This window comes from Nanorana parkeri, unplaced genomic scaffold, assembly GCF_000935625.1.
Source record: "Nanorana parkeri isolate BGI_ZX_2015 unplaced genomic scaffold, ASM93562v1 scaffold41, whole genome shotgun sequence".
NCBI classification, from domain to species: Eukaryota; Metazoa; Chordata; class Amphibia; order Anura; family Dicroglossidae; genus Nanorana; species Nanorana parkeri.
This window is the reverse complement of record NW_017306309.1, coordinates 478615-484377: the sequence shown is the minus strand read 5'-3', so window position 1 is coordinate 484377 and position 5763 is coordinate 478615.

Below are 5763 nucleotides of genomic sequence, written 5' to 3'. Positions count from 1 at the left end.
ATAATGTGAAGCTACATACTGTGTGCTGTTCTGGGTTGGCGTCCTGATGTCTTCAGGTGACCTGGTGATTTGTGCGGGCTGTGCGACTCTCGGGTGGGCTATGCGACACTCATGTGGGCTGTGTGACTCTTGGGTGGGCTGTGTGAAACTCAGGTGGGCTGTGTGACACTCGGGTGGGCTGTGTGACTCTCGGGTGGGCTGTGCGACACTCGGGTGGGCTGTGTGACTCTCAGTGCTGTCTAAGCCATGGTGTCTCACCAGGGGGTTTGAAAAGGGCAGCACGGTGTCAGGGAGCCAGTGTTGTGTCAAATTTTGTTCTCCTGTAAATCTTCGTACCCCCTGCCGCTCAGCTATTTCTGAAACCCCGCCTCTTCATGCCTCTTTCCTTCAGCTGCATGGTGATCTATCACATAGAGCAGTGGTGGCGAACCTTGGCACTCCAGCTGTTTTGGAACTACAAGTCCCATGAGGCATTGCAAGGCTCTGACAGCCACAGACATAACTCCCAGAGGCAGATGCATGTTGGGATTTGTAGTTTTGGCACAGCTGGAGTGCCAAGGTTTGCCACCACTGACATAGAGGAACGTCTCCTCCTTCTTCTCTATGTGATAGCTCACCAGAGCTAGAAGAGCGGAGAAGCAATCACAGATGCGGCTGCCAAGGTCAAAGTCAAGCGTGATCTTGGGCAGCCACATCTGCCTGAAACCCGAATGTTTCTCTGAGCTGTGTGCTTGACAAGGACCTCGGCAGCCACACCTGTCAGAAAATGTAAGTGCCGGTGTCGGCACCAAGTGTCTTGTGTCTGCGTGCCCACTGGCTGGGTACCCGGACACAACACACCAAAACCGGACGGGTGGCAACACTACTCATAATGCATTGAATGACACCGGCACTTATCCACAGGCAGGAGGGAGCCAGAGGCAGAGTGATTTGGGGATTTGTAGTTAAAGCACACCTGGAGGGCCGAAGTTACCCACCCCTGCCCTATGGGCTTCATTTTTAGAGGTTCAGCTATGTGGTTTATACAACACTAGCGCCCCTTGATGGTGCTGATGAGAATAGAAATCTCATACTTATCAGCGCCATCTAGGGATGCTAGTGCTATGTGAACAGCATCCCCAACCATTATAAATTATCTCCTAAATCTTCATTCATATTTGTGTGCAGTAACTACCGCAATAGCAGAGGGGGTAGCGGAGGAGGAGAAGGCCGGGAGCCAGCAGCGCCAGTCTGGTGGTGGATGAGGCCGGGTCCAGCAGCACAGGTCTAGAGGTGGAGGAGGCTGAGGCCCAGTAGCACCGGTCATTAGACATAACCTCTGTTCTTCAGCACCTGATCAATGGTACTCACGTCTAGGGCACACCTTTCTATGTGTTCCATTTATGCGCCAGAGCCCAGTCACAGCTGCGACCGCTGGGACCCTGGTAGTTCTGCCACTGACTCCAAGCTGTAGAAGGAATACAAATCTCAGCAATACAGTATACAGCAATGCAGAATGACATCAGTTATAGAGGACTACAAATCCCAGCAATACATTATACAGCAATGCAGAATACCACCAGCTACAGAGGACTAAAAATCCCAGCAATTCATTATACAGCAATGCAGAATAATACCATCAACTATAGAGGACTACAAATCCCAGCAATACGTTATACAGCAATGCAGAATAAAGCACAGGGCAGAATAAAGCACAGGACAGAAACAGCAGGCAATATGTCTAAAGCAGCTGTGGAGTTCAGGTGCAGTTTTGCTGCACCATACCCATGTGCAAAGGGTCTCAGGAGGGGGAGATTTGAGGAGGGTCTCAGGAGGGGGAGATGTGCGGGCCAGCAGACATCAAGAAAGCTGCCATGAGGTCCCCAGCAAGCGCAGGACCTAAGGCAGTTGCTTCAATTGGAATAATTAAAGTGCGAGTATCGGAGCATTTGGTATCGGAGTATTTGCATGAGTACACATGCAAATGCTCAGTATCGGTACCGATACCGATACTGGTATAGATGCATCACTACTAATACACTTTATTAAGTTAAAAAAAAGGAAAACAGTGCGATGCACTGAAGCAGCACACCACCCCCCTCACCATCTCACAGCACCTGCCATCAGAATTTAAAAAAACAGAAACGCTGCATTGGAATGAATAGCTAGGCTGTTAATGGCTATTTCAATTTGCAATAGCCAATAGCAGATTGGCTATTCCACCCGCCCACTGCTGCTGTCAATCAGCAGAGGAGGACCTAAAAGAGCACTTTAGGGCCACAGCAGCAGTGGGTGGGTACAATAGCCGGCCTGCTATTGGCTATTGCAAATTGAAATAGGGAGCTGCTATCTTAGCAGGAGACTGCCAGAACGTCCTGGAGAGATGAGATGTCTGGATTTAACAGAGAGATCGGCTGAAAGGTTTTCTATCAGTGAAGGTTATATGTACTTTTTGTGTCTCTTTTCTGGAGTCTGCCAAGTCCATGGGTGACCTGTGCCTTATTCCTCTCTACCAGCAGTATTGAGTAAATAAACTCCTTCTTTGCACCTCTTCATCTGGCACCCGATGCTCCAATATTGCCAAGGACCTGATTTGAAATGCTAGCCCACCCTGTCTCTGGAGTTGCGCATATTCCCTTGGGGTTCAGGGGGTGCTCTGGCCCTCCAAATGTTGTGGAACTACAAATCCCATGATACATTTTAAGATTCTCACAGCCACAGGCATGACCCCCAGAGACAGATGCATGATTTGTATTTTCACCACAGCTAGAGGGCCGGACTTTGCCCTCCTGTGTTTTACAGTATTTTTACAGCAGTTGTTTCAGATACGTGTTTCCAACAATGTCACTCATAATCAGGTGGGCAGAGCACATGTCCTCTTACAAGCACACACTTCCTGTACATGTGTAGTCCCTGGCCTGGGGAGAGTGCGCACACTGCAGTGGCCATGAATGGACTCCATTGAGACCCCACTAGTAAGTGTAAACACCGCAAAAATGGAAGTCTTCCTAAGCGATAAATCAAATAGATCCTAATATAAATAAATAATAATGGAAAATAAATGAATGAGCATACAAGAAACCAAGTAAGTGATGCTACGGGATAATATATTAGATCACCCAGGTTAAATAACACTTTAACTTGTGACAAGCTATCACCCACAATACAGGCCTGTGACCGAGGGCTTGTTCACACCATGTGCGGATCATGTCCAGACCAGAACAGTTTGTTTTCCGGACCAAAAAAGCATCCCAATGTATCCCTATGGTATTTCTGGGCTCTGTTCACACCGTTTCAGGACCAGACAAAAAAAAATACTGCTTGTCTCATTTTCTCTGGTGTGGAATGCATTGGAATGCATATAAATGAATAAAAACACATACAAACACACTGGACTGCATCACTCCGGAACGCTTCAAACTTGCAGTATAAACACAGCAAAAGCGCAATGTACTGCGCTTTTTGGTCCATTGTGGGCCTAACACAATACGTGTTTATTTTATTACGATGCAGTCCACTGGGTTGGTGTTAATGGGCACTAAAGAGGCTGGAGGAGATGATCCACAGCACTGAGATGAAAACAAATAAAAGGTGTAAGCAGAATTTTAGAGGACAAAAAGTGCCAATTGTTTGATACAGTGAAGGGAATTTATCAGAACTGGGGAAGACAAAATCTGGGGCAGCCGTGCATGGCAACCAATCAGCTTCTATCTCTCATTTTCAAATCTCAACTGAGCAAACTGAAGAGAGATACTGATTGGTTGCCATGGACAACTGCTTCAGATTCTGTCTGCTCCAGTTTGATAAATTCCCCCCAAGTGTGTTTTAGCAAGCCAATTAAAGTTTAGACCTATTTTTAAGTGAACCTGTGACCAGGCTATGGATGTTAATATATTGCCATTTATTAACAAACAACAAATATGTTTTAAAACAAACACTCACTGGCCTCTGTAGATAGAGTCATTGTGTAACAATGCATCCTCAAAGTTCATAACAGAGGTACTGTAGTTGGGTTGCGGTCTGTTTCCCAGCAGCTAAGGATTGACTTGGCAGCCTTCCAACCTTCTATTGTAAATATACTGTATATCACCGGCTTGAAGGCTGCCAAGCCACTGCTAGGTTAGGGAACAGGATGAGCTGAGCTGATGAGAAACTGATTAGAATTTGACCCTTCTCTCCCAATCTGGGTGATGTTAAGAGATTTACAGGAGGCTGATATCGAGACTACTGTGGCAAAGGCATTATTGAAAGAAAAAAAGGGTCAGCAAATAGGACATCATGAAGAGCTCTATATACAGCATAATGCAGTACAGGCTAGGGGTCAACCGATTATCACATCTAAGATAATCATTAGCAATATTCACAGATCTTTAATGATCGGTATCGGTCAAAGTGACCATTATTACCGTTAATAAACACTGTGCAAATTTCAGCCGGTTCTCGAGGAACTAAATTAACGCAGTGGGTGCTGCTCTCTGGCTGGCAGCTCAATGAAGGAGACAGTCAGAAGCTGGCAGCCATTGAGCTGCCGGCCCTGTTCAAGTACAAAGGAAATACAGCAGATAGCAGGGGAAACATTAGCTCCCTTTCTATCTGCTGATTCCCCTGCTATCTGTTTTTTTTATTTTGACAGTGGCCGCCAGCCGCTGTCAGAGTAAAAAAAAAAAAACAGATAGCAGGTGCTCCTCTGCTGATTGACAGCAGCAGTGGGTGCAATAGCCAGCCTGCTGTTGGCTATTGCAATTTGAAATAGCCAATAGCAGCCTAGCTATGCATTCCCCTGCTATCTGTTGTTTTTTTTTTAGCTATTCATTCCCTTGCTATATGTTGTCTTTTTGTTGTTTTTTGATGTAGTCGAATTTGCTGACCTCAGCATCTGCGCTTGCGCACATACAAAGTATTTAGTTTAAATCGTTAATTGTGACCGTCGATAATATGCTGCCCATCATTTACTGCCATGGACTGTATATTATTACTTAGCTCGCGGTATACTGAGCTTAGGGTAACGGGAGGACGCTAGTTTGTGTCCTCCCGTTACCCTAAGGAGAACTATGGGGAAAAACACTGACCCCATAGTTCACCTTTAACTTAAATTAATTAAAATGTAATATCCATTTTTTTGTAAAATATAAAAGACAAGGTTATACAGATGAGGCAAAGTAGACACCCAACATGCCAAGCTTAAAAATTGAAACGGCAACTAAATAAGGTAGGCCAAATTGTCCATAAGCCTGTACAGGTCCTAAGTTTAGAGTTAACTGTGAATATTGGCCCCAGAATTACTGTTCTTACTCTGTACCTACGTACACTCTGTACGTACGCAGGTGCATCTCTGTACTGTACGTACGTGCATAGTAACCTATACATTACTATGCATTTTATAAGCCAGCTATACCTCACGTTTTTTAACCAAGATCTTTGAGATATCGTCATTCATTTTTGTAGTCTAAGTATATTCTGTAATTTTATTAGTCTGTACCCCACTTTAACTTACATTTTAATAGGCATAAACTGAACTAGCTCTGGAGTGCACCTGTTGTTTTTAGGATGCATTGAACCCTACATGCTGCAAAGGCACTTGGCTGTTTTGTGAAGCACAGTGAAATCATCACAATAGATACAGAACATGAATGTGGTAAAATAAAGTTCCAATATCTTTCCTTCATGGATAAGTAGGAATCACTAGTAGGTGCATACAGTGTGATCTAACATTTCCTGCTACAAAATCTCTTACAGTCTTCGTCAGTAGGCCTAGCTGATTCACAAAAATTGTCCTTTTTCTCT